At 40.5% G+C, this 27,876-nt stretch overlaps 1 protein-coding gene and 1 pseudogene across 17 annotated transcripts in view; one reads left to right on the top strand and one right to left on the bottom strand.

The window, feature by feature from the left end:
- CDC14B (cell division cycle 14B) overlaps positions 1-27,876 on the bottom strand; it is a 138,808-nt gene that overhangs the window by 86,393 nt on the left and 24,539 nt on the right. The window lies entirely within an intron of this gene.
- Positions 963-2,090, top strand: LOC100894618 (eukaryotic translation initiation factor 2 subunit 2 pseudogene; annotated as a pseudogene).

Here is a 27,876-nt window from a genome sequence, read left to right as displayed (position 1 = left end):
GGTAATTGCTGTATTGGTGTGACAGCAGAGGAAAAACTTGGAGTTTTTCCCTAACACAACCCAAGAGATTAAAAAAAAAAAAAAATCTAGAAAGGCTATGAATGCTCAATTCAGAGAAGAAATACAAATGGCCAATAGCATATGAAAAGAAAATTAATCTTATTCAACATAAAAAGTCTAACAACATGAACAAATTACAGGAAAAAGTCACCTGATTATCTCATTAAATACAGAAAAGGAAGTCATTAAAATCAACACTCATTTCCAATTAAGTCTTTGCACAATGGAGCTAAAAGAGAACTTCCTTAAGCTTATAAAGATTGTTCCAGTACCTACAGTCAATATCATACTTCATGTCTTAACTTTAGAAGCATCCCTATCAAGTAAAAAGCAAGATGAAAATTCCCACTATCATTACCTCTATTTAACAATGTAATAACTGGAAGTGCTAGCTGATGCCAAGATACAAAAAGGAAATCAGAGAAAACTGGAAAGAAATAATTCAAAATTGTCCTTATTTGCAGACAATTGTCTACCCAAAAAATACAGACAAGAAGCCAGGCATGGTGGTTCATGCTTGTAATCCCAGCACTTTGGGAGGCCAGGGCAGGCAGAGCACCTGAGGGCCAGGAGTTCAAGACCAGCCTGGCCAACAAAGGTCTCTAAACAAACATCTCTAAAATAAATAAATATAAAAATTAGCCAGGCATGGTGGCACGTAGTCACACCTACTCAGGAGGCTGTGACCTGTAATCGCACCTACTTAGGAGGCTGAGGCAGCAGAATCGCTTGAACCCGGGAGGCAGAGGTTGGGATGAGCCAAATTGTACCACTCACTGTAGCCTGGCAATATAGGAGACAGAGTAAGACTCTGTCTCAGGGGGAAAAAAAAAAAAAGCGGTGGTGGGAGAGGTATTGGTAGGAGCAGCGCTGCCGCCGGAACCTGGGGCTGACCCGTCTGACTTCCTGTCCGAGCCAAGCCCACTCGAGCCGCAGCCATGTCTGGGGAACGAGATGATTTTTTATCCTACCATGAGCAAGAAGAAAAAGAAGAAGAAGCCGCCTTTTATGTTAGATGAGGAAGGGGATATCCAAACAGAGGAAACCCAGCCTTCAGAAACAAAAGAAGTGGAGCCAGAGCCAACTGAGGACAAAGATTTGGAAGCTGATGAAGAGGACAGTAGGAAAAAAGATGCTTCTGATGATTTAGATGACTTAAACTTCTTTAATCAAAAGAAAATGAAGAAAAAAACTAAAAAGAAATTTGATATTGATGACGCTGAAGAAGGCGTAAAGGATCTTAAGATTGAAAGCGATGTTCAAGAACCAGCTGAACCAGAGGATGACTTTGACATTATGCTTGGCAATAAACATTTAAAAAAAGAAGAAGAAAAATAAGAATGTCAAGTTCCCAGATGAGGATGAAATACTAGAGCAAGATGAAGCTCTAGAAGATGAAGACAGCAAAAAAGATGATGGCATCTCATTCAGTAATCAGACAGGCCCTGCTTGGGCAGGCTCAGAAAGAGATTACACATATGAGGAGCTGCTGAATCGAGTGTTCAACATCATGAGGGAAAAGAATCCAGATATGGTTGCTGGGAAGAAAAGGAAATTTGTCGTGAAACCTCCACAGGTCGAGTAGGAACCAAGAAAACTTCTTTTGTCAACTTTACAGATATCTGTAAACTATGACATCATCAGTCCAAACATCTCCTTGCATTTTTGTTGGCTGAATTGGGTACAAGTGGTTCTATAGATGATAATAACCAACTTGTAATCAAAGGAAGATTCCAACAGAAACAGATAGAAAATGTCTTAAGAAGATATATCAAGGAATATGCCACTTGTCACACATGCCGATCACCAGACACAATCCTGCAGAAGGACACGCGACCCTATTTCTTACAGTGCAAAACTTGTCATTCTAGATGTTCTGTTGCCAGTATCAAAACCGGCTTCCAGGCTGTCACAGGCAAGCGAGCACAGCTCCATGCCATAGCTAACTAATTTGCTAATCCCTGATTTTGCAAAGAGTGTTGTGGAGATGTGGCTGGACAGGTTTGCCATCAGAGTGGATATACCGTTGTGTTAAAAACAAGATGAAAAAGCTGCCAAGTTCTTTGGCGAGTGGTTGGTCTGAAATCCTTGCAAGATGCTGACGCTCAAGCTGTTGACATACTCATTGCCTACTTTAACAACTGTCAGAGAAACATGATATGGGGTAGGGAGGTGCTTTTTAAAAATTGTTCATAGACTTCTGTAAAACGCAAGATAAATTAAAGGTATTATAACAGTGATTCTTTAAAAAAACAAACAAACTATTCGAATAAATAAACTAATAAAGTTTTGCAATGTTTCTGATATAGAAGATTAATACACAAAAACCAACAGCTTTCCTATCTACTTGTAATAAGCAATTATGAAATGTAACAGAAAAAAAAATACATGCATATCCCTCATGGGTAAATGGAGAAATAAAGCAGGTTTATCAACACAAAGACTCAATAAGTTCCCCTCAAAAGAAACGCAATTCTGATAAAAATCTCGATAGGTCTTTTCATGAAACCTGACATGCTAATATGTGAAAATTATATGCAAATATAGGAATGAAATGTAACAAGTTTACAAGTTACATGTGGAGCCAGACATGCTAATACATGTAAATTACATGCGAATGCATGAATTGAATGTAATAGATTTACGTGTTATGTGTAGTAAATTACATGAAACCTGATATGTTAATACATGTAAATTAATCCAGAAGATCACCGGGCAAAGAAGAACCAAGAACATTTTGAAGAAGAACAGGAAGGGGGCCCCTGCTCTACCAAATATTAAAACTTATAAGAATTTAGACAGTATTGGCACAGTGTACTATTGGCACAGATGTAATAGGCAAAGATGAGAGCCACATATACATGGAAACATCACATGCCAGAAGGGACATTACAAATCAATGGGAGAAGAATACTCAATACATGTGGGACAACTGGTTGTCCATGTTGGGGTTGGGGGAGGGAGGAAATTTGATCCCTAGTTCATACCATACCACTACTCCCCACCAAAGGCAAAAAATACCTGAAATGGATTAAAAACCTAGATTTATTAAGAAAAGCTTTAAAAGTTCTGTAAGAATATACGGGAAAATAACTCACATTAGTGAAATAGGGATGGATTTGTTTTTTAGGCAAAACAAAAAAGAACCAAACTATGAAGCAAAAGACTGAGAAACTTGATTACATAAAGACGGAATGTTTCAATACCAAAAGTAGCTGGGAGCTGAGATTGTGCCACTGCATTCCAGCCTGGGCAACAAAAGTGAAACTCCATCTCAAAAAACAAACAAACACAAAACGATTTAATGTTTCTGTCCAACACAGGAGCCCAGAAACAAAATTTAAAAAGATAACTCACAGACAAGGAAAAGATAGATCAAATGTATAAAACCATTGAAGTGTCAGTATTTAGAATTTACAAAGTACCATACACCAAAGAGAAAAAAGTTAACACCCCAATAAATATGTGGGCAGAAAGTGAGATAAGAAATGCACAAGACGAAGAAGCCTAATTATCCTTCCTGCTCCTCTTTTTCAGACTGACCTAACCTACAATTAGTATGGTTCTGGTTTGCTCTATACCCTCTGGTAAATTGAGTTTATTGGTCAGAATAAGTTGTGACAAGTAACTCTGAAATCTTAGTGATGTAATTTACAACAGATGCTTATTTCTTGCTGGTGCTACATGATCCCTGCAGCTAAGAGGGTGGAGGAGGCGCTACTCTACACAATCACCCAAGGATCCGGGGCGTTGAAGGCTCTACCCATTTACAGACGCACTGTCTGGAATTTGTCCTTGTGGCTATCCAGTGTGCCAGTGACTGCTTGCGCAAGTAATTCCACTTGCCTTCAGATCTAAATGCCCACACAGATAAACCAAGCCTGGTAATTTTAATCTTTAACTCTTGTGTTTCTCAATCAGCTGGTCTGGAACTAAGGTGGAAAAAAGTAATCTTTACAGAAGCCCTAGACATCTCCCCCAGAATTATGTTAAGTCTCCATACTCATCTGTATCTCTGAAATAATTTATAAATGAGGTTTTTTTTAAGGAGGCACTAGAATAACTATGTAAGTTTTCCTACTTTCCAAATCGCTATAGCAAGAGAGAAAATGAAACTGAGAAAATGTGATCAAGCCACCCAACAGCAAGAAGAAACATTACCGCAAACAAAACAGAATAAGGTGGTGGGAATAAATCCAAACACATCAGTTATCATTTTAAAATTAAAAAAATTAATTCACCTAGTAAGAGACAAAATTTTCAAATTGAGTTTTAAAAAATTCAAGCTAGTCTGGGCACGGTGGCTCATATAATCCCAGCATTTTGCAAGGCGGAGGCAAGAGGATCCCCTAAATCCAGGAGTTCAAGACCAACCTGGACAAGAAAGTGAGATTCCATCTCTACCAAAAACAAACCCCAAAAAAAACCCCCAAAATCCTCAAGCTCTATGTTTAATAAAGACAATAAAAACAAAGCCTTATAGGAAAAATTTAAATGAAAGGATAGGCAAAGGTGTGTTATACAAATGCTAGGGGAAAAAAAGGCAGCAATATTAACATCAGATAAAATAAAATTCACAGGTGGGACACAGTGGCTCATGCCCATAATCCTAGCACTTTGGAAGCCTGAGGAGGGTGGATCACCTGAGGTCAAGAGTTCGAGACCAGCCTGGCCAACATGGTGAAACCTCATCTCTATTAAAAATACAAAAATTAGTTGGGAGTGATGGCGTGCACCTGTAATCCCAGCTACTCGGGAGGCTGAGGCAGGATAATTGCTTGAACCCAGGAGGTGGAGGTTCCAGTGAGCCAAGATTGCGCCATTGTACTGCAGCCTATACAACAGAGCAAAAAAAAAAAGACAAAGGTGTTTAATGTAAAAAGATTCATGATCACTGGGGGTGGTGGCTCATGCCTGTAATCCCAGCACTTTGGGAGGACAAGGCAGGTGGATCACTTGAGGTCCAAGAGTTTGAGACCAGCCTGACCAACATGGAGAAACCCCTTCTCTACTAAAAATACAAAAATTAGCTGGGCATAGTGGTGGGTACCTGCAATCCCAGCTACTCAGGAGGGTGAGGCAGGAGAATCACTTGAACCCAGGAGGCAGAGGCTGCAGTGAGCTGTGATCTAGCCACTCCAGCCAGGGCAACAGAGTAAGACTCCATTTAAAATAAAAAAGATGTAATTTACCAAAAGATTATAACATAACACATCTTATAATAAAAGGTTTTAAATCTATAAAGTAAAAACAGGAGTAATTAATATATCCATAATCATAGAAGACTAAACACACTTCAAAAAAATGAAATAAGGAATTAGTGCATGACCCAGTAAATAGAACTGTTTTCAACAGAGAACACATAAACTTTTCAAATAGGGTATTCAGTTGTCATGTGTTAGGTCACAAGATCTCAACAAATTCTGGAAAGCAGAAACCATCCACATATACCTTGTTCAATGACTATAATACAATAACAGAAATGTTTTGATGGGGCATGGTGGCTCACACCTGTAATCCCAATGCCGTGGGAGGCCAAGGTTAGTGGATCACTTGAGGTCAGGAGTTTGAGACCAGTCTGGCCAACATGGTGAAATCCCATCTCTACTAAAAATACAAAATTAGCTGGTGTGGGGGGGCATGTGCCTGTAATCCCAGTTACTCAGGAGGCAGAGGCAGGAGAATGGATTGAACCTGAGAGGTGGAAGGCTGCAGTAAGCAGAGATCACACCACTGCACTCCAGCCTGTGTGACAGCGAGACTCTGTCTCAAAAAAAAAAAAACAGTTTTGATGAAAAGATCATCAAAACTCTATCAATATGGAAGCATTTAAAACCCATTTCTAAATAACTTGCAATAATGGAACATTAAAAGAAAATTCAACACAAATTAAAAGTATTATCAGTAAGAATTCTTTTCTTTTACTTTTTTGAGACAGAGTCTTGCTCTGTTGCCAGGCTGGAGTACAGTGGCACGATCTTAACTCACTGTAACCTCCGCCTCCCAGGGTCAAGTGATTCCCCTGCCTCAGCCTCCCAAGTAGCTGGGACTACAGTGTGCACCATCATGCCCGGCTAGCTTTTTGTATTTGTTTTAGGAGAGATGGGGTTTCACCATGTTAGCCAGGATGGTCTCAAACTCCTGACCTCATGATCCACCCACCTCGGCCTCCCAAAGTGCTGGGATTACAGGTGTTAGTCACCATGCCTGGCCAAGACGTGGTCAAACAAAAATCCTAAGAAAATGATTTGTCTAAAAATGTCTCCCTCTATCATACCATTTACGAAAAAATAAATTCTTCCTGGATAAAAAAGATCAACATAATAGTTCTGGCTCTCCACATTCCAGGCCACAGTGGGACTGCTTGTACTTACTGCTTTGTGGTTAAACGGCCAGAAGTGAGAATGCCACTCCCAAACCAGACCACTAATCCATGGTGCAAAACCCCACAGATCTCTCCCTCTGACTTGCAGCATTTAAGATTCAACTGCATGGCCAGGCGCGGTGGCTCATGCCTATAATCCCAGCATTTTGGGAGGCTGAGGTGGGTGGATCACGAGGTCAAGAGATCGAGACCATCCTGGTCAACGAGGTGAAAACCCATCTCTACTAAAAATACAAAAATTAGCTGGGCATGGTGGCGCGTGCCTGTAATCCCAGCTATTTGGGAGGGTGAGGCAGGAGAACTGCTTGAACCCAGAAGGCGGAGGTTGCGGTGAGCTGAGATCGTGCCATTGCACTCCAGTCTGGGTAACAAGAGCGAAACTTTGTCTCAAAAAAAAAAAAAAAAAAGATTCAACTGCAATACAACCATTTTAGAAAGCTGACAGTATTTATATACAAAAAATAAACATAGCACATCTTCTGACTTAGTAATTCCAGTTTTACATATACATACCACAGAAATTCATACACATGTTCACCAAGAAAGATATTTTTTAAAAGCTCATTATTTATAATAGGCAAAAACGGAAAACAATCCAAATGACTAGACACAATAGAATCGAATGCTGGGTACTTCCTTACAATGGAATGTTATATGGCAGTGAGAGTGCCTGAGCTATGGTCATGTACATCAGACAGTGCTCACAAACATTTAGTGAAAGAAGCTGGAAGAAAAAGAGTACATACAGTATGATTCCATTTACATAGATTTCAAAAGCAGACAAAACAAATCTATGGCAATACAAATCAGAGTAGTATTTATCCTGGAAAGGGGAGGTGACTAGGAAATGACACAGAGGATGGTTCCTGGAGTGTGATGATACTTTTTTTTTTTTTTAAGACAAGGCCTACCTCTGTCACCTAGACTGGAGTACAGTGATGCAATCACAGCTCACTGTAACCTCTGCCTCCTGGGCTCAAGCGATCCTCCTACCTCAACCTCCCAAGTAGCTGGGACTACAGGCATGCACCACTGCACCTGGCTAATTTTTGTGTTTTTTGTAGAGGTGGGATTTCACCATGTTGCCCAGGCTGGTCTTGAACTCCTGGGCTCAAGGGATCCTCCCACTTCATCCTCCTAAGTAGCTGGGACTACAGGCATGCATGCCACCACATCTGGCTAATTTTTGTATTTCTGGGGAGAGCTAAGTCTCCCTGTGTTTCCCAGGCTGGTCTTGAACTCCTGAGCTCAAGCAATCCTCCTGCCTCAGCCTCCCAAAATGTTGAGATTACAGGTGGGAGCCATTACACCAGGCCTATGGTGATGCTCTGGTTCTCCATCCATCCACTGGTTACTTACCCAGGATGTTCATAAGCTGTTTATAGAGTTGTGTACTTTGTGTACAGTTCTCTGTGTATATTACACATTATAGATATCTATGTATATGTATTATAAAATAAATATGACTTCATTTATATTATGTTCAATAAAAAGTTACATATAAGTAGCCGTACTCCACCAGCCTGGTTTGCAAGAGTAAAAGCTCTTACCTAACCAGTGACGGACATGTGTCATGAGCAAAACGAATCTTTGCTTGTTACAAGCCACTAAGACTTTGGGGTTGCCATTACAACATAGCCTAGGCTGTCCTAACTGATACACAGTTTAAGACTTAGACGCTGGCCAGGCACAGTGGCTCACGCCTGTAGTCCTAGAACTTTGGGAGGCCGAGGTGGGTGGACTGCCTGAGCTCAGGAGTTCGACACCAACATGGGCAACATGATGAAACCCCATCTCAAGAAAAAAAAAAAAAAAGACTTAGACACAAAATGCAAAAGCTATTAAGAGAAAAGACTAATACACTTACAGAAGACACTATAAAAATATTTTTTAAGAAAAGGGGGTGGGAGAAGAGTGTGATACCAGAACCAATATGAAAAACTCTAATAGTCTAAGCCAGAATAATTTGAGCAACAAAATAAGTATATAATATTGGATTTTAATTCAAAGTATAAAATAATATATGTGAATCCATACTGATATAAATAAGTGATTGAGTAAATAAATGGAAAGGAGACAAATCTTCCTTACAGAACAATTCCAAATTCTGTATATGTAGCTACTTCTCTCCAAGGAGTAGTTTAACACCTCCACCCCTTTGAGTGTGGAATGGACTTAAGTGACTTGTTTCAAAGAATACAGTATGGAAAGGGGAAAATAATAACTTTACAGAAGAGAAACTTAGCAAACACTGTTTTAACCAAATGATTGTGACTAATCTGTGATGTCGTGTGGATTTCATTTCATGTACCTCTGATAAGATGTGACAGAACGGCACTTCACCTTCTATGGTATTCATGCCAAAAATCCAGTCTAGTTATGCGGAAAACAGACATACCCAATTTGAGGGACATTCTACAGAATACCTGACCCATTCTCCTCAATACCATCAAGGTCATGAAAAACAGAGAAACTTTCACTGATCTTAGGTGACTAAGCAGATGACCAGTAAATGCAATGTGGATTGAATTTTAAAACAGAAAGAGCTTAATGGGAAAACTAGTGAAATCCAAAAAAAGTCTGCAGTGTACTTAATAATAACATATCAGTGTTGCTTTCTTTTTTTTTTTAGACTGAGTCTCACTCTGTTGCCCGGGCTGGAGCACAGTGGCACGATCTCAACTCACTGCAACCTCTGCCTCCCGAGTTCAAATGATTCTCCTGCCTCAGTCTCCCAAGTAGCTGGGACTACAGGCATCCGTCATGATGCCCGGCTAATTTTTGTATTTTTAATAGAGACAGGGTTTCACTATGTAGGCCAGGCTGGTCTCGAACTCCTGACCTCAGGTGATCCACCCACCTCAACCTCTCAAAATGCTGGGATTACAGGCATGAGCCACCATGCCCAGCACAGTGTTGGTTTTTTCAAGTGAAACAGTAATGTAAGATGATGTTATGGACTGAAGCACAGTGTTGGTTTTTTCAAGTGAAACAGTAATGTAAGATGATGTTATGGACTGAAATGTGTCCCTAAAATTCACATGTTGAAGTCCTGACCCCCAGTGTGACTACTGGGAATAGGGCCTTTAAGGAGAAAATCCAGGTTAAACAAGGTCATACAGGTGGGATTGATATTCTTATAAGAGAGAGAGCAGAACACTCTCTCCCACTGAATGCACAGAGGAACGGCCATGTAAAGACAGATACAGGGAAAAGGTGGCCATCTGCAAGCCAAGGAGAGAGGCCTTAGGAGAAGCCAATCCTGCTGGCTCCTTGTTCTTGGACTTCCTAAGCTCCAGAACTGTGACAAAATAAATTTCTGTTGTCTACACTACGCAGGCTGTGGTATTCTGTCATGGCAGCCCTAGATGACGAAGACAGATGACAACACTAGAGGAAAGTGAAACTGGATGAGGCAGATGCAGGAACTCTCCATACTATTTTTATAACTTTTCTGTAACTCTAACAGTTTTCTTTTTTTAAAGCAACTGACTGGAAGAAACTATTTGTAGCTTATGTAATGAAGATATATGTAAATATAAAACTATTTCTATAAAAATCTTACAATTATACACAGCCCAATAAAAATAATCACATATTAAAAAGGCAAACCAGAAAAATAAATACAGATGACTAAAAACCATCTGAGCTTTGTGGCTTAATTAGTATTTAGAAAAGTGAAAATTACAAAATAATGAAATTTCATCTCATGCCATCCAGTTGGAAAAAAATTAAAATACTGATAGTAATCCTAGGGAAAAGTTGTGAGGAAATTGCTGCTTTTATACAACGAAGGTGAGACTGTAAGTTGATGTGGCCGTTCTGGAGGGCAATCTGGCAGTATCTGTTAAGCCTGTAAACTGGTAACCCAGCTAATCCCTCTCTTGAAATTGACCTGAGAGAAATACTGGCATAGAAGTACTAAGAAGCAATTGATGGGTATTCACTTTAGCAGTGTCTGCAGTAATACTAAGTGGAAATAACTGTTATTAGTAGGGGAATAATGAAACTATGGCAGTCATACTATCACTTAAAATTAATAAAATAGATCAATATGTAATCTTTCCACAGTCATACAAGGATCAACTAAGCATTTAAAAAACCTAACTGCATGATATATGTAAACAATAAATCAAAACTAAGCCTTATTTCTAAGGTAAATTTATATGTATATACAGATTTGTATCTACTGAAGTACAAAGAGGAAAATAAATAAATAATCTTCTAAAATAAACATAAACAGAGAGCTAGACAGTGGCTCACGCCTGTAGACTCAGCTACTTGGGAGGCTGAGGCCAGAGGATCACTTGAGCCTGGGAAGTTGAGGCCACAGTGCGTTATGATTGCAGCACTGCACTCCAGCCTGGGTGACGGAGAGAGACCGAGTCTCTAAAAGAAATTTAATTAATTAAAAAATAAACAGAAAGGAAACTAGAAGAATTCCTCCACCAAAGAGTTACAGTGGTTACAAGGAGATAGAACTGGGATTTGGGGGCAGGGGAGAAGTGTTTATTTTATGAGTATTACGTGGGTTTTGAATGTGTTGGTGTTAGTTCATAAGTGAAAATATATTCCTCAGGGGAGTGAGGAAAGGATGAGGAGAAAGCCTTTCACCTTTCACAGTTACGTCCCCCTCAACCTTGGTGTCCCCTCTACATCCTTGTTCAATGCAGTCAAACAACACCTATTTCCTGCCAGGACAAGATCTACCCTCCCAGCGCAGACATAAGGTTAAATACAGCATCAGTAGCTAGCACTCTGAAATGGAAAGATGCGATAACAACTCCAGCCAGTTGTCTTTCATCACGATCCTTCCTTATCTTAGTTTACCCCCTTCATCCCTAGGCTGGAGATACAAAGCTATCTGACTCCTGGTGCGCTTCATGGACAGAACTGAGGGGCGGCTCCATCAGCTCTCTGCTTCTCCTGCTTTACAACAAAGGGCCCTGAAACTGAAGTCACTGGAAAAAACCTCTCCAATCCCCTGTCCCACATGCTTCAGTGTGACACAAAAGCAAAATTAAAGTTCAAGACCCTAGTTTCCTTTGTCACTGGATGCTGTATAGTTAAACTCTCATTTGAGACTTTTACCAGATTTACTAATTAAATTGATCAGGAGAGAGAATGAACTATCCAGACGAATTCCTCTTACTCACCTTATATAATGGGCCTGGGTTGTTAATTTACTTTAAATTGCAGAGACAAGGATAAAACATCTATGAATGGTTTAAGCTACACCAGGAAGCAGATAGGGCAGATCTGGTGTCAGTTGCTCTAATCAGAAACTCACACTCCAGAGATGGATGGCCCTTATTAAGGCAGGGAGTCACATTCCAGAGGTAATACAGTAGCTCTTCTGTTACTCACACCTCTGGAGAAGTTATAATTCAAATACTGGGCACTAAAAATATTTTTATTGGTAAAATTAGTGGTGTGTTCATCAGAATAATCCCTGTTAGAAATGGGCTCTCATTGGCGAAATTAGTGACCGTCTACATATATAGATTTGTCTAAAATATTTTACAGATACACTCCCACACTTGCATGGTAAGAGGAATCTGACAAGAGTGTTATTCAGGGATAGTGTTTGAGACTTCAGTCTGGATTCGTAAACCAGTGCTGCCATCCAGCTACTGGTTGTGAGGGCTTTTTTTTTTTTTTTTTTTTTTTTTTTTGAGACCGAGTCTCACTCTGTCACCCTGGCTGGAGTGCAGTGGCTGGCTTATTGCAACCTCCGCCTCCCAGGTTCAAGCAATTGTCCTGCCTCAGCTTCCAGAGTAGCTGGGACTACAGGTGCGCACCACCACACCCAGCTAATTTGTGTTTCTAGTAGAGACAGGTTTCACCATATTGGCCAGGCTGGTCTCAAAATCCCTACCTCAAGTGATCTATCTGCCTCGGCCTCCCAAAGTGATGGGATTTACAAGCATGAGCCACCACGCCTGGCCTGGCTGTGAGGATTTGATTGATTGGTACCAACTATAAGCATGACAGATCCTATTAACTGTGCTTCAAGTAAACTTTTCATAAAAGGAGGGGTCAGAGTACCTACAAAACTCAAGAACTAAGCTTTCAGGACAGGGTGCATCATCTGTCTTGTGCCTGCTGGTAATAAACGGCATTTAATAAATAACTGTTGAGTGGCAGAATTTTTTTCATCTGAGACTAGCTTTCATTATAGTCTCAGTGGTAGCAGTGTTGTGGGGGAGCAGCTAAACTCCACCTACCCTCAAGTGTTTTTGGTTGTGACTATAACCTATCAAAAAGTCCTAAAAGGCACAGAGGAATAAAAAAATCACTTTCAGTAGACAGTATTTTTCTAGGATCATAAGCCAACAACTCTGATAGGTTACATTCGAGTTTTTCCATCTAAATAAGCATTTCAAAGGGGAAAAAGGATAAGTAAGTGTCTATCTCATTTCAAACTTCTCGGCAGTGAATAAAACAAAGGCTCACTTTATTTTATTTATTTATTCATTTATTTATATTTTGCGATGGAGTCCCACTCTGTTGCCCAGGCTATACTGCAGTGGCGTGACTTTGGCTCACTGCAACCTCCGCCTCTCAGGTTCAAGCAATTCTCCTGCCTCAGCCTCCCAAGTAGCTGGGATTACAGGCATGTGCCACCACGCCTGCTAATTTTTTGTATTTTTCGTAGAGACAAGGTTTCACCATGTTGGTCAGGCTGGTCTCGAACTCCTGACCTCAGTCAATCCGCCTGCCTGCGCCTCCCATAGTGCTGGGATTACAGGCATGAGCCACTGTGCCTGGCCAAGACTTACTTCAATGAGTATTTTAAATATATAATTGCCTTATCAGAAGTAAAATATTATTCATAACATTTTATCTCAGATGATATTTCAAGTCTTTCCTAACATTATTTAGTACATTCACAACTCTAGGCCACTCATCATATTAATAAGTAATTCTTTCCTTAGAAAATAACTTCTCAGAGAGATTAAAAAAGCACTGTCATGTCAATTGCACTGGTTTTTTTTTTGGTTTTTTTTTTTTTTTTTAAGAAAATAGTGTAGAATAGATTCAGGCACTTTTTTTTTAAACTTTAAGTTCTGGGATACATGTGCAGAACATGAAGGTTTGTTACATAGGTATACATGGTCCATGATGGTTTGATGCACTCATCAACCCAGTCATCTAGGTTTTAAGCACTGCATGCATTAGGTTATTTGTCCTAATGCTATCTTTCCCCTTGTCCCCTATCCCCCATCAGACCCCAGGGTGTGGTGTTTCCCTCCCTGTGTCTATGTGTTCTCATTGTAAGGTACATATTAAAGTTTTAAAAATGGAAACCAGGGCAAAAGTTTTGAAGATATTTCACAAAAGCAGATATAGGAAAGGGTATAAGCCCGTGAAAAAAGCTTTCAACATCAGGGAAATGCAAATTTAAACCACAAGGAAATACCACTTCACACCCATTAGAATGGCTAAAATTAGAATGACAACACCAATTGTTGGAGAAGATGTGGTGCAATTAGAACTCATACATTGCTAACGGAACAATGTAAAATTGTATGAAGACACTGGCAAAATTGAGCAGTTTCTTACAAAGTTACTTAAGCTTGCCCTATGACCCAGACACTCTACTCCTAAGTATATACCTAAGACAAATTAGTATGTGTGTCTACAAAAGGATTTGCACATGAATATTTGTAGCAACTTTATAAAAGCCAAAAACTGAAAGGAATCCAAATGTCCATCAATAAGACAATAGGTAGACCGCAGTATATTCATACAAGGGAACACTGCTCAGCAGTTAACGAAAGAAAGAAGTCCTGGCACAGAACACAAAGCATCCCTGAAACGCTGTGCTCAGCAAAACAAGACAGACACAAGAGTTTATGTTTTATGATTCCATATACATCAAGTTCAAGAGTAGGTAAAACTAATCTATAGTGACAGAATCAAACAGTAGATGTTTGGGATAGGGAGATGATTGGAAAGACCCAGGGAACTTTAGCATAGTGGTTCACTTGCTTAAATTCAAACTACACGTAAATCCATGCATTTTACTGTATGCAAATTATACTTGATATTTTAAAAGCGGGGCTGGGAATAGGGCAGGCCACCCAAAAAATCTTAACTGATATAGAGCTATAAAGGCTACAGAATTAATGTATTCTGTAAAAAATATAATTGAGAATTACCTTGACCTTAGTATTTGTTATAGACCATTGACAGTAAATGACATTGCAACTTTAAAAGATCTACCAGAAAAGGTCAGTGTGGCTAAGTAGAAAAACTGTTTCTTGAAATACTACTTTTATCCTTCCTTCTCCACTCTGCAAAAGCCTGTTTACTCAATTTTTTTTTTTTTAAGATGGAATCTCACCCTGTCATCCAGGCTAGAGTGCAATGGAGTGATCTCAGCTCACTGCAACCTCCACCTCCCAGGTTCAAGCGATTCTCCTGCCTCAACCTCCCAAGTGGCTGGGATTACAGATGCGCATCACCACGCCTGGCACATTTTTTGTATTTTTAGTAGAGACGGGGTTTCACCATGTTGGCCAGGCTGGTCTCGAACTCCTGACCTTGTGATCCACCTGCCTTGGCCTCCCAAAGCGCTGGGATTACAGGCGTGAGGCACTGCACCCAGCCTACTTCAATAATTTTATTTTACAGTCTCATTCTGTCACCCAGGCTGGAGTGCAGTGGTGCAATCACAACTCACTGCAGCCTTGACCTCCTGGGCTCAGGCGATCCTCCCACCTCAACCTTCTAAGTAGCTGGGACCAAAGGTGTTCACCACCACACTCAGCTAAATTTTTAATTTTTTTGTAGAGATGGGGTCTTGACATGTTGCCCAGGATGGGCTTAAGCAATCTTCTGGTCTCAGTCTCCCAAAGAGCTGGGATTACAGGTGTGAGCCACCATGCCCAGCCCATATTTTAAAAATTAAAAGGTAGCTCTTTAGGTCCTAAAACTGTCACAAAGAAAAATTCATGGAACTAGGACCTAAATTATCTTTAATAGATTATCTGCCACTCCGTATATTCTATCAACCCCATTATTTTAAAAACCGTCAATTGGATTAAAAATAAGAAAACGGGTTGGGCGGTGGCTCACACCTGTAATCCCAGTACTTTGGGAGTCTGAGGTGGGCAGATCACTTGAGGTCAGGATTTTGAGACTAGCCTGACCAACATGGCAAAACCCTGTCTCTACTGAAAATACAAAAATTAACCAGGTGTGGTGGTACCCACCTGTAATCCCAGCTACTCAGGAGGCTGAGGCAGGAGAATCACTTGAACCCAGGAGGCAGAGGTTGCAGTGAGCCAAGACTGTAGCATTGCACTCTGGCCTAGGCAACAGAACAAGACTCCATCTTTTAAAAAAAAAAAAAAAAGAGGGCCAGGCGCGGTGGCTCATGCCTATAATCCCAGCAATTTGGGAGGGTGAGGCGGGTGGATCACGAGGTCAAGAGATTAAGACCATCCTGGTCAACATGGTGAAACCCCGTCTCTACTAAAAATACAAAAAATTAACTGGGCATGGTGGTGCGTGCCTGTAATCCCAGCTACTCAGGAGGCTGAGGCAAGAGAATTGCCTGAACCCAGGAGGTGGAGGTTGCGGTGAGCCGAGATCGCGTCATTGCACTCCAGCCTGGGTGACAAGAGTGAAACTCCGTCTCAAAAAAAAAAAAGAGGGCTGGGCGCGGTGGCTCACGCCTATAATCCCAGCACTTTGGGAGGCCGAGGCGGGTGGATCACGAGGTCAAAAGATCGAGACCATCCTGGTCAACATGGTGAAACCCTGTCTCTACTAAAAATACAAAAATTAGCTGGGCATGGTGGTGAGCGCCTGTAGTCCCAGCTACTCGGGAGGCTGAGGCAGGAGAATTGCTTGAACCCGGAAGGCGGAGGTTGCCGTGAGCTGAGATCATGCCATTGCACTCCAGTCTGGGTAACAACAGCGAAACTCCATCTCAAAAAATAAAAAGAGAGAGAGAGAAAGAAAAAGGTGACAAAGTCAAGCTCTCTCATCACCTAGACCACCGCCATCCAAAACAACCTTCTGTAAGAAAGGGAAAGTCTCTATCTGCTCTATCCAGTGTGGGATCCCTGCCACATGTGGTTAGTGGTCACTACAATGGACAGCACACACTGAGGAAATAAACCCATCAGTTCCTAATCTATAGCCTCTGACAAGGGGGATCTTGACAGACAAATGCCTCCATGGAAGCAAGGAGCAATAGTGTTCCTTTTACCTCGAGGGCCTTTGCTGCCAAGAGCCTTCCTTGATCTCAGCACCAGGCATCACAGCACCTCTGGGCAGATACACTCAGCCCCGTACTGCTGAGTTCACACCAGGCACTCATCTAACGCCTGTTTCGTAAACAAGCGAATATGTACAGGGAGGCAGGGCTCCGTGGAGTACATCTTAGTCAAGGAACTTTACACATGTGATCTCCTTCACCTTTCACCAGTCTGATGCAACCCCATTTTACGAATGAGAGAGGCTGCACCAAGGAAGAGTAAGGAACCTACACAAGGCTTTTGACAACAGGATGATATATGAACATATGTATCCAGTGTATTCTGAATCAACAAATATAAACGAGGACACATACCAACAATTGCTCTAGAGCAATTTTTTTAAATGGAGCCACCTCCCTGTGTCCCCCTCCTAATTTCTCATTATTATATCACAGTGTTATTTCAAGGAAAGCCTGTGGAAAAATAATTAAGTGGCTCAGGTAACTGACTTCTAGACTGCCTACTTTATATGATATGGCTTTCAAGATTCAATTGTTTTTTCCAGGAAGGAAAACCAAAACCAGAAACAAAACAAAACAAACAAACAACACTAAAACCCACATCATAGAAAGGTTCAGTTCCCTTCAAAGCTTTGCTTCTTGTGGGGGCTGCGATACTAAAGAAGAAACACTCTGGGGGTCCAGGGAGGAGGCAGGAAGCAGCAGAACCATGTGGAAACCCAGGAGAGGGAGGGGACTGTTCACTCATTCACTGAAGCCCCCATTAACCCACTTAGGGCATTCAGCAAAGGAGTGTGCTGGCTTTACTTACAAGCCATCTTTCACAACAACACATTTCCACAGCAGTAACATTCAGCTCTCTCCAGCAGCTCACTGCAGTGCACAGCCTGTCAGCAGCTCCACTGGAAGCCAAAGGATTTTAAGAGAAATTTGCTTGCACTTTGATTTTGAGGGCAAAAAACTCACTAAGTCTCCCAAACTGACATTAAAATTTTGAGTTAGTTTTATTTAGAATGGGAAATATACTTAAATTTATAGAGCCTTTCTTGTTATTTTGAGATAGGGCTCATTCTGTTGCCCAGGCTGGAGTGCAATGGCATAATAAAGGCTCACTACAGCCTCCACCTCCTAAGGCTCAAGTGATTCTCCCGCCTGAGCCTCCTAAGTCACTGGGACCACAGGGGTGCACCACCATACTTTGCCAAGTTTTTTATTTTTGACTAAGACAAGGTCTTGCTATGTTAACCAGACTGGTCTCAGACTCCTGGGCTTAAGTGATCCTCCCAAAATGTTGGGATTACAGGTGTGAGCCACTGCACCTAGCCTAATTTGTAGTTTTAAAAACACTACCTTTACTTACATGAAAAGAGTAGTTTTAGAAGTGAGTAAAAATCTGGAAATTTTAATATCACTACTGAATTATATTTCTTATCTAATTTTACAACAAAATGATGTTTAGCTTATAACTACAAAGTAGATTTAAATTTTGTAGTATCACTTGAATAGTTAAAATAAACAAAACACTGCTAGAAAGCAGAAGTAAAATGTTTCTGTAGAACAAAATTGATAATACTAAACATTTTGATTAAAATTATGCCTGGTGGCCAGCATGCTGGCTGACGCCTGTAATCCTAGAGGTTTGGGAGGCTGAGACAGGTAGATTGCCTGAGCTCAGGAGTTCAAGACCAGCCTGGGCAACACAGTGAAACCCATTTCTTCTAAAATGCAAAAAAATTATCTGGGCATGGCAGGTAAAAAAAAAAAAAAATTACACCTGGTAAGTATATTTGTTTTCTTTGTTTAAATTGAATGAATATGCAAGCATTCTGTTTATGCTTAATCTTTTAAACTAAGCTTAAGTTTTCCTCAACAATTCTAATTTTGTATTTCCATTCCATTCCTAAATGCACCCTTTTCATTTATCAGGTGTATGTATTTATTTGCTTAAGATACAAGTAAAATAAGTCGGACACAGTGGCTTATGCTTGTAATCCCAGCATTTTGGGAGGCCAAGGTGGGTGGATCACGAGGTCAAGAGATCAAGACCATCCTGGCCAACATCGTGAAACCCTGTCTTTACTAAAACTACAAAAATTAGCTGGACATGGTGGCTCCACCTATATAGTCCCAGCTACTTGGGAGGCTGAAGCAGGAGAATTGCTTGGACCCAGGAGGCAGAGGTTGCAATGAGCTGAAATAGTGCCACTGCACTTCAGTTTGGCCAACAGAGCCAAGACTCCATTTCAAAAGAAAAAAAGAGAGAGATACAAGTAAAATATTCTTTGAAATCTGATTAGGACCTGATCTTCAGGAGCCTAATGTAATTCAGGAAAGAATAGCTACACAAATAGAATATTAAGATTAGTCTGCAAATAGAAATAGATGAACACTGAGTTTTTGAAAACCTACATTAAAAAAAAATGTATCTATGCATTTATTTTTTGAGATGGAGTCTTGTGCTGTCACCAGGCTGGAGTGCAGTGGTGCAATCTCAGCTCACTGCAACCTCTGCTTCCCGGGTTCAATAGATTCTCCTGCCTCAGCCTCCACAGTAGCTGGGATTACAGGTGTCATACCCGGCTGATTTTTGTATTTTTAGTTTCACCATGTTGGCCAGGATAGTTTCGATCACCTTACCTGGTGATCCGCCTGCCTTGGCCTCCCAAAGTGCTAGGATTATAGGCATGAGCCACCACTCCTGGCCGTAAGTTTTTAAATGCTGGTCAAAAACAACATAAAATTTACCATGTCAGCCATTTTAAGAGTACAGTATAATTGTGTTAACTGTATATATATTGTTGTGTAATACATCTCTAAAAATTTTTCACTTTGCTAAACTGAAACTCTACATCCACTGAACAGGAACATTTCTTTTCCCCATCCCCCAAAGCCCCTGGAAACCACCATTCTACTTTCTGTCTCTAAGGAGTCTGAGTACTTTAGATACCTCATACATGGAAGCATGCAGTATTTATTTTTTTTGTGATGAACTTATTTAACATAGTATAATGTCCTGAAGCTTCATCCATGTTGCAGCACGTGACAGGATTTCTTTCTTTTTTAAAGCTGGATAATATTCCACTGTTACATACATACCACATTTTCTTTTCATTCATCTGCTGGTGAACACTGAGGTGGTTTCTACCTCTTGGCTCTTGTGAATAATGCTGCACTGGACAGGAGTGTGAAAATATCACTGGGTGATCCTGTTTTCAATTCTTTTGGTGATATGGTGAGATTGCTGGATCATATGGATTGCAGGATCTATTTCTAGTTTTCTGAGGAAGCTCTATACTATTTTCCAAGGCAACTGCTCCATTTTACATTTCCACCAACAGTGTACAAGAGTTAAAATTTCTCCACAACCTCGCCAAAACTTATTTCCTGCTTTTTTTTTTCCTTTGACAGTAGCCATCCTAAAAGGTGTAGTTTTGTTTTGATTTGTAATATTCTAAAGAGATGATGTCATTGAGCATCTTTTTCCTTTTTTAGAGATGGGGTCTCTTTTGCCCAGCCTGGTCTTGAACTCCTGGGCTCAAGTGGTCCTCCCACCTCAGCCTCCCAAGTAGCTGGACTACATACAGGTACATGCCACAGCTCTGACTGTGGAGCAGTTTTCATATGCTCGTTAGTCATCTGTATATCTTCTTTGAAAACTATTGATTCAAGTCCATTGCCTGTTTTTTAATTGGCTTGTTTGGTGTTCGTTGTTAAGTTGCAGGAGTTGTGAGTTGTGTATATATTCTATATATTAGCCCCTTGTGCTATCCCCTTATCAGAAATACAGTTTGCTTCCATCCTGGGTTGTCTTTTCACTATGCTATTTCCTTTGCTGAGCACAAGTTTCAATGTTTGATGTAATCCCATTTGTCTATTTCTGCTTTTGCTACCTGTGCTTTTGGTATCATATCCAATAAATTATTCCCAAATCCAATGTCATGAGGCATTTTCCTATGCTTTTGTCTAAGACTTTTATAGTTTCTGGTCTTACATTTAGGTCTTTAAGACATTTTGCATTTATTTTTGTATATAGGGTAAGGTAAGAGTCCATCTTCATTCTCTTGCAGGTGGATATCCAGTTTTCCCAAACCATTTGTTGAAGACACAAATTCTTGGCATATTTGTCAAAGATCACTTAACCATATACGTAAGGGTTTATTTCTTGGCTGTTTATTCTATTCCACTGGTCTGTCCTCATGCCAGTATCATACTGCTTTGATTACTGTAGCTTTGTAATATATTTTGAAAAAAGGAATTGATGCCTCCTGCTTTTTTTGTTTTTTTTTTTTTGTGAGACAGAGTTTCGTTCTTGTTACCCAGGCTGGAGTGCAATGGCACGATCTCGGCTCACCATAACCTCCGCCTCCTGGGTTCAGGCAATTCTCCTGCCTCAGCCTCCTGAGTAGCTGGGATTACAGGAACGCACCACCATGCCCAGCTAATTTTTTATATTTTTAGTAGAGACGGGGTTTCACCATGTTGACCAGGATGGTCTCGATCTCTTGATCTCGTGATCCACCCACCTTGGCCTCCCAAAGTGCTGGGATTATGGGCACCTCCTGCTTTTTTTTTTCCTTTCAAGATTGTTTTCGCTATTCAATGTCCTTTGAGGTTTCACATAAATCTTACTTAGGATTCTTTTTTCTATTTCTGCACAAAATGCCATTAGGATTTTGATAGGGATTGCATTCAATCTGCAGATTGCTTTAGGTAGCATTAACATTTTAACAATATTTTATATTGTTATATATTTTATATACAAAAATTAATTCACAGGCAACAGGATGTCTTTCCATTTATTTGTGTCTTTAATTTCTTTCAGCAGTGTAAAACCTTAAGGGTTTATCTTTATTTTTGCTTATTTTCTAAGACAGGGTCTCACTCTGTTGCCCAGGCTGGAGTGCAGGAGAACAGTCACAGCTCACTGCAGCCTTGAATTCCCAGGCTCAAGTGATCCCACCTCATCAGTGTCCCACGTTACTAGAATTACTGGCACATGCCATCACACTCAGCTAATGTTTGTATTTTTTGTAGAGAGAGGGTCTTACTATGTTGCCCAGGCTGGTCTTGAACTCCTGGACTCAAGTGATCCACCTGCCTCTGCCTGTCAGGGTGCTGGGATTACAGGTGTAAGCCACCACACCCAGCCAAACCTTAAGTTTTTAAAAAGCTGTTTTGCTTCTCAAGCAAATTCCTATGCATTTATCGAGCAAAGAAATCTATTCAGTGAAACAGGCTCACCATCAGCTTTGTTTACATACCCTTCAAAAACAGGTTGCTAAACAACGATATTAATAAAGTCTTATTTATAAGGACGATAAGATAAAATACCTGTAAAATCAGAAAAGTCAATTCCTATAATTTTATTATATAAAAAAAAGCCATTTGGTATTCATCTACAATGCAAATGTAGTATCATGGAGGTTACAATAACTCCTCAGTCTTTTAATTTCTAAACATTGAGGAGTCCAAGTTAAATAAAATTGAAATGTTTGCCCTAAGAGTTGTTAACTATTCAGAAAATGGTTAATATGTGAAATAAAATAGAAGAAAAAAATCCCATTTGTAGTTCCTAAATATCTGGGAAAAGTTTAACATGTAATATGTAAGACAGATATGAAATTTTAATATATTACTGAGGTACCCAAAAGAAGACTTCAGCAGTCAAAAGTCATATCATACCATGTTTGTGAACAGACAAGTCATCATAAAGATTTTTTTCTGCCTATGTTAATTCATTTAAATAATTAACAGGATTTTTGTTTCTTCATGGGAGGCAAGTGGATCCTAAAGTTCATATGGAAAAACAAGCAAGAACAAAGAAAGAAAGTTCGGGAGAAAGCTGGAGGGAAAAAAAGCTCTGAAAAGGGTTACAACACACCTAGATATATACAGATATTAAAAGGCTTCCGTTACTAAAACAGAGTTGCTGGCATCAGGCAGACACACTCAAAGAAGAGAAGTCCTAAGACAGACCCAGACACATTCATAAAAGTAATACACGATAAAGATGATAAACCAGATGATAAGTAAATAAATGGCATTAGGTAGCCATCTGAAAAGATGAATAAGGTAACTCCATGACCTCACATCTGAGTAAACTTAAAATGAAGAAAACATTTAGATGAAGGAAAATAAAAACATAAACTCTGTGAGAAAACACAAGATTTCGCCAGGCGCATGGCTCATGCCTGTAATCTCAGCACTTTGGGAAGCCGAGGCGGGCAGATCACAGGGTCAAGAGATCAACACCATCCTGGCCAACAACCCTGTCTCTACTAAAAATAAAAAAAATTAGCTGGGTATGGTGGCATGCACCTGTAATCCCAGCAACTTGGGTGGCTGAGGCAGGAGAATTGCCTGAACCCAGGAGGCAGAGGTTGCAGTGAGCCAATATCACGTCACTGCACTCCAGCCTGGCGACAGAGCAAGACTCCATCTCAAAAAAAGAAGAAGAAGAAAACACAAGATTTCCACTACTAGCCAAGATGGAGCAACAGGAACCAGATTTACTATTCCTCCAGAAAAAGCAAGTTACATTATAAAAAAACAAAATACATTATATGTTTTTCAAGACTGGGTATCAAGCAATCCGGGAGACACAGGAAATAAAAAAGTGAGCCCTGCAATTCCCTCGGCTTACCGCTGCTGCACAGACAGTAAACTGAGGCAGAACCTGGCAGATGCCCTGAATTAAGGACATAGAGCTGAGTCCAGGAAAAAAAATCAAGGCAACAAGAGCGCCCGGGACAAAGCAGCCAAAGAGAAGAAAGCTGCACAAAATACAGAACCCTAGAGATTTGCAAAGGGTCCCAATTATCCAACAGAATTTCAACAGAACATAGAACATGCAAGTGACAAAACTACTGAAGACCCAGGAGAGGGTGGGTGCAGTGGCACACACCGTAATCCCAGCACTTTGGGAGGCTGAGGCAGGCGGAACACTTGAGGCCAGGAGGTCAAGACCAGCCTGGGTAACATGGCAAAATCCCTTCCTACTAAAAATAAAAAAATTGGCACGGTGTGATGATACATGCCTGTAATCCCAGGTACTCAGGAGGCTGAGGCATGAGAATCACTTGACCCTGGGAGGCAGAAGTTGCAGTGAGCCGAGATTGTACCACTGCACTCCAGCCTGGGCAACAGAGCAAGGCTGTCTCAAAAAAAAAAAAAAAAAAAAAGTGAGACCCATCTGAAAGGATTACAGCAGTATCACATAGGCTGGGATAAGTACTTGTTCTCAGCACTCCTATCAGAGGACACTGGATAAAGTACTCAGGAAGTGAATAATAATTAGCCCTTGGCCGGGTGCAGTGGCTCACGCCTGTAATCCCAGCACTTTGGGAGGTGAGGTGCGCAGATCATGAGGTCAACAGATCGAGACCATCCTGGCCAACATGGTAAAACCCCATCTCTACTAAAAATATAAAATTTAGCTGGGCGTGGTGGCACGTTCATGTAGTTCCAGCTACTCGGGAGGCTGAGGCAGGAGAATCCCTTGAACCCGGGAGGCACAGGTTGCAGTGAGCTGAGATTGCGCCACTGCACTCCAGACTGGCAACAGAGCAAGACTCTGCCTTTAAAAAAAAAATTAACCCACAACTAAACATTGGTCCAGGTCTGCCTAACAAATCATAAAAACAAGACTTGAAAGTATCAGACTGTTTAAATAACCTAACTACATTTCCGAACAAAGTTCAAGATTTATAACAATACAAAAATATTTAACCCCATTAAATAAAATTCAGCATTCAATCATAGACTGCTAGGCATACAAAGAAGCAGAAAAGCATGACCCCTAAAGAAGAGAATAATCAACCAAACCAGACTCAGAATTGATACACAGTTGGAATTAGCAGAGAAAGACACTATATTCCATATGTAACTGCAACTATATTCCATATGTTCAGTATGATAGACATCTACTTATACATGCCCACATAAAAACTTGTATGTGAATGTGCATAACAGCACTATTCATAATAGCCTAAAAGAAGAAACAACTTGAATGTCCAACAACTGATAAACAAAATGATACAGGCATACAATGGAATATTCAGCCATAAAATGGAATGAAGTACTGATACATGCTATTAAATAGGTGAACCTCACAAACATGCTGTATGGGGAAAAAAAAATAAAAGACCATAAATAGTATGATCTCATTTGTATGTAATAATCAAAATAGGAAATATGTAGTGACAGAAAGTAGATTTGTAGTTGTCTAGCTGGGAGAGGTGAGAGAAAGGGAAGAGCTGCTATTGGGTATAAACATTTTTGAGGGGCTAACGAAAATGTACGAAAATCAGATCATGATAACAGGTACACAACTCTACAAATATACTATTTATCAAAAAGTTTTAAAACTAAAGTTAAATAATTAACATTTAAATACTATATAAAATACAACTTTCAAACACACCATTAAAATATACACTTTAAATTGATGAACTGTTTGTTTGTGAATTAGAGATGTTATTCGAAGAAAAAAAAAAGAAAAAGAAAAATGGCCAGGCGCGGTGGCTCATGCCTGTAATCTCAGCAGTTTTGGAGGCCGAGGCAGGTGGATCACCTGAGGTCAGGAGTTCAAGACCAGCCTGACCAATATAGTGAAATGCTGTCTCTACTAAAAAATACAAAAATTAGTAGGGCATAGTGGCATGTACCTGTAGTTCTGGCTACTCAGGAGGCTGAGACAGGAGAATTGCTTGAACCCGGAGGTGGAGGTTGCAGTGAGCCGTGATCGCACTGTTACACTCCAACCTGCCAGGTGACAGAGCAAGACTCTATCTTAAAAAAAAAAAGAGAGAGAGACACGAAAGGTACAAAAATGGCCCAAACTAAACTTTTCTGAAGAGAAAAACTACAATTATGAGATAAAAAATACACTGGCTAGGACTAATGGCAGATAAGACATATGAAAAGACTAGTGAACTTGAAGGCACAGCATTAGAAACTTACAAATGAAAAGAGAGAAGAAAACAATACAAAAAAATGAAGGCCAAGCATGGTGGCTCACTCCTATAATCCCAGCATTTTAGGAGGCCAAGGCAGGAGGATTGCTTAAGCCCGGGAGTTGGAGACCAACCTGGACAAGATGGTGAAATCCCACCTCTTAAAAAAAAAAAAAAAAAAAAAAAATACAAAAATTAGCCAGAAGTGGTGGCATGTGCCTGTAGTCCCAACTACAGGAGGCTGAGGTGGGAGGATCAGTATTTGAACCCAGGAGGAGATCAGGCCAACCAGGCTATGATGACACTGCTACACTCCAGCCTGCACGACAGAGGGAGGCCTTCCCTATCTTTTTTTTTTTTTGAGACGAAGTTTCGCTCTTGTTACCCAGGCTGGAGTGCAATGGAGGCATCTCGGCTCACCGCAACCTCCGCCTCCTGGGTTCAGGCAATTCTCCTGCCTCAGCCTCCTGAGTAGCTGGGATTATAGGCACGTGCCATCATGCCCAGCTAATTTTTTGTATTTTTAGTAGAGACGGGGTTTCACCATGTTGACCAGGATGGTCTCGATCTCTTGACCTCGTGATCCACCCGCCTCGGCCTCCCAAAGTGCTGGGATTACAGGCTTGAGCCACCGCGCCCGGCCACCTTCCCTATCTTTAAAAAAAAAAAAGAGCATTATGAGTGAGCTGTACAAAAACTTAAAATGGTCTAATCAGATAACTGTATGTTAAGGGGAAGGAGGCAGAAAAATATTTACATATATAATTAAATAAAGCCAAGAAATTCTGTAAGCTGATGAATTCTGTTAAGCACACAGAACCAAGAAGTTCAACCAATCTCAAGCACATGAAACATGAAGAAAACCACACCGACACACATCATAGATGCTCAAAGCCAGTAAGAAAAAAAAAATCATAAAAGCAGCCAGAGAAAAAAGAAATATTACATACAGAAAAAGAAAAGAAGCCTACCAGATTTCTTGTTGCCACCAATTCAAGTGATAAGAGAGGAGAGGGCCGGGCGCGGTGGCTCACCTGGGGTCAGGAGTTCAAGACCAGCCTAGCCATCATGGTGAAACCCTGTCTCTACTAAAAATACAAAAATTAGCCAAGTGTGGTGGCACGCACCTGTGATCCCAGCTACTCAGGAAGCTGAGGCAGAAGAATCACTTGAACCCGGGAGGTAGTGGTTGCAGTGAACCAAGATTGTGTCACTGCACTATGGCCTGGGTGACAAAACAAGATCTTGTTTCCAAAAAAAAAAAAAAGAAAGAAAGAAAGAAAAAGAAAGGAGAGAAACATCTTTAAAGTACTAAAAGAAAAATGAGGCCGGGCGCGGTGGCTCACGCCTGTAATCCCAGCATTTTGGGAGGCCGAGGCGGGTGGATCACGAGGTCAAGAGATAGAGACCATCCTGGTCAACATGGTGAAACCCCGTCTCTACTGAAAATACAAAAAATCAGCCGGGCATGGTGGTGCATGCCTGTAATCCCAGCTACTCAGGAGGCTGAGGCAGGAGAATTCCCTGAACCCAGGAGGCAGAGGTTGCGGTGAGCCGAGATTGCGCCATTGCACTCCAGCCTGGGTAACATGAGCGAAACTCCGTCTCAAAAGAAAAAAAAAAGAAAAATGAAAATGTCAACTTTGAGTTCAATACTAAGGAAAAATCTTCAAAAAACAGAGGCACAATGAAGATATTTTTAGACATTCGGAAAATGAAAGAGTTTATCACTAGCAGGTCTACACTACAAAAATGTTAAAAGACATCCTCCTCACCAGGTAGAAGACAAATGCCAGTTGGAAATCTGTATTTATACAATGGAGTGAATGGCCCTAGAAATGCTAACCACTACATGGACAATTGTTTAAAAATGTGTTGTCCTCATTTAAATTACTTTAAAAGATGATTATTTTGACAAAAGTAATCAACCAAAGTAATAGTAGGGTTTATAGTATCTGTAAAAGTAAAATTCCTGAGGACAACAGCATAAAGGCTAGGATGGGAGGAATGGAAGAAAACACAGAGGAATTCCTTAGTAAATATGTTGAGTCCAATTATGACTTAAAATCCAAAAGCCATAATAGAAAGGATTAACGGAGTCAGCTATAAACATTTTGTGGCACACAAAGCACTAACCAAGTATAAGCAAATCAAAAAGTAAATGACAAAAAGAAAATACATTTGTAATTCATCACAGGTAATAATTTCCCTAAGACTGAAAGAGCCTTATGCATAAAAATTAG

This window comes from Callithrix jacchus, chromosome 1, assembly GCF_049354715.1.
Source record: "Callithrix jacchus isolate 240 chromosome 1, calJac240_pri, whole genome shotgun sequence".
Lineage (NCBI taxonomy): Eukaryota > Metazoa > Chordata > Mammalia > Primates > Cebidae > Callithrix > Callithrix jacchus.
Note: the sequence above shows the minus strand (reverse complement) of the source record. Positions and strands in the feature narration are given on the sequence as shown.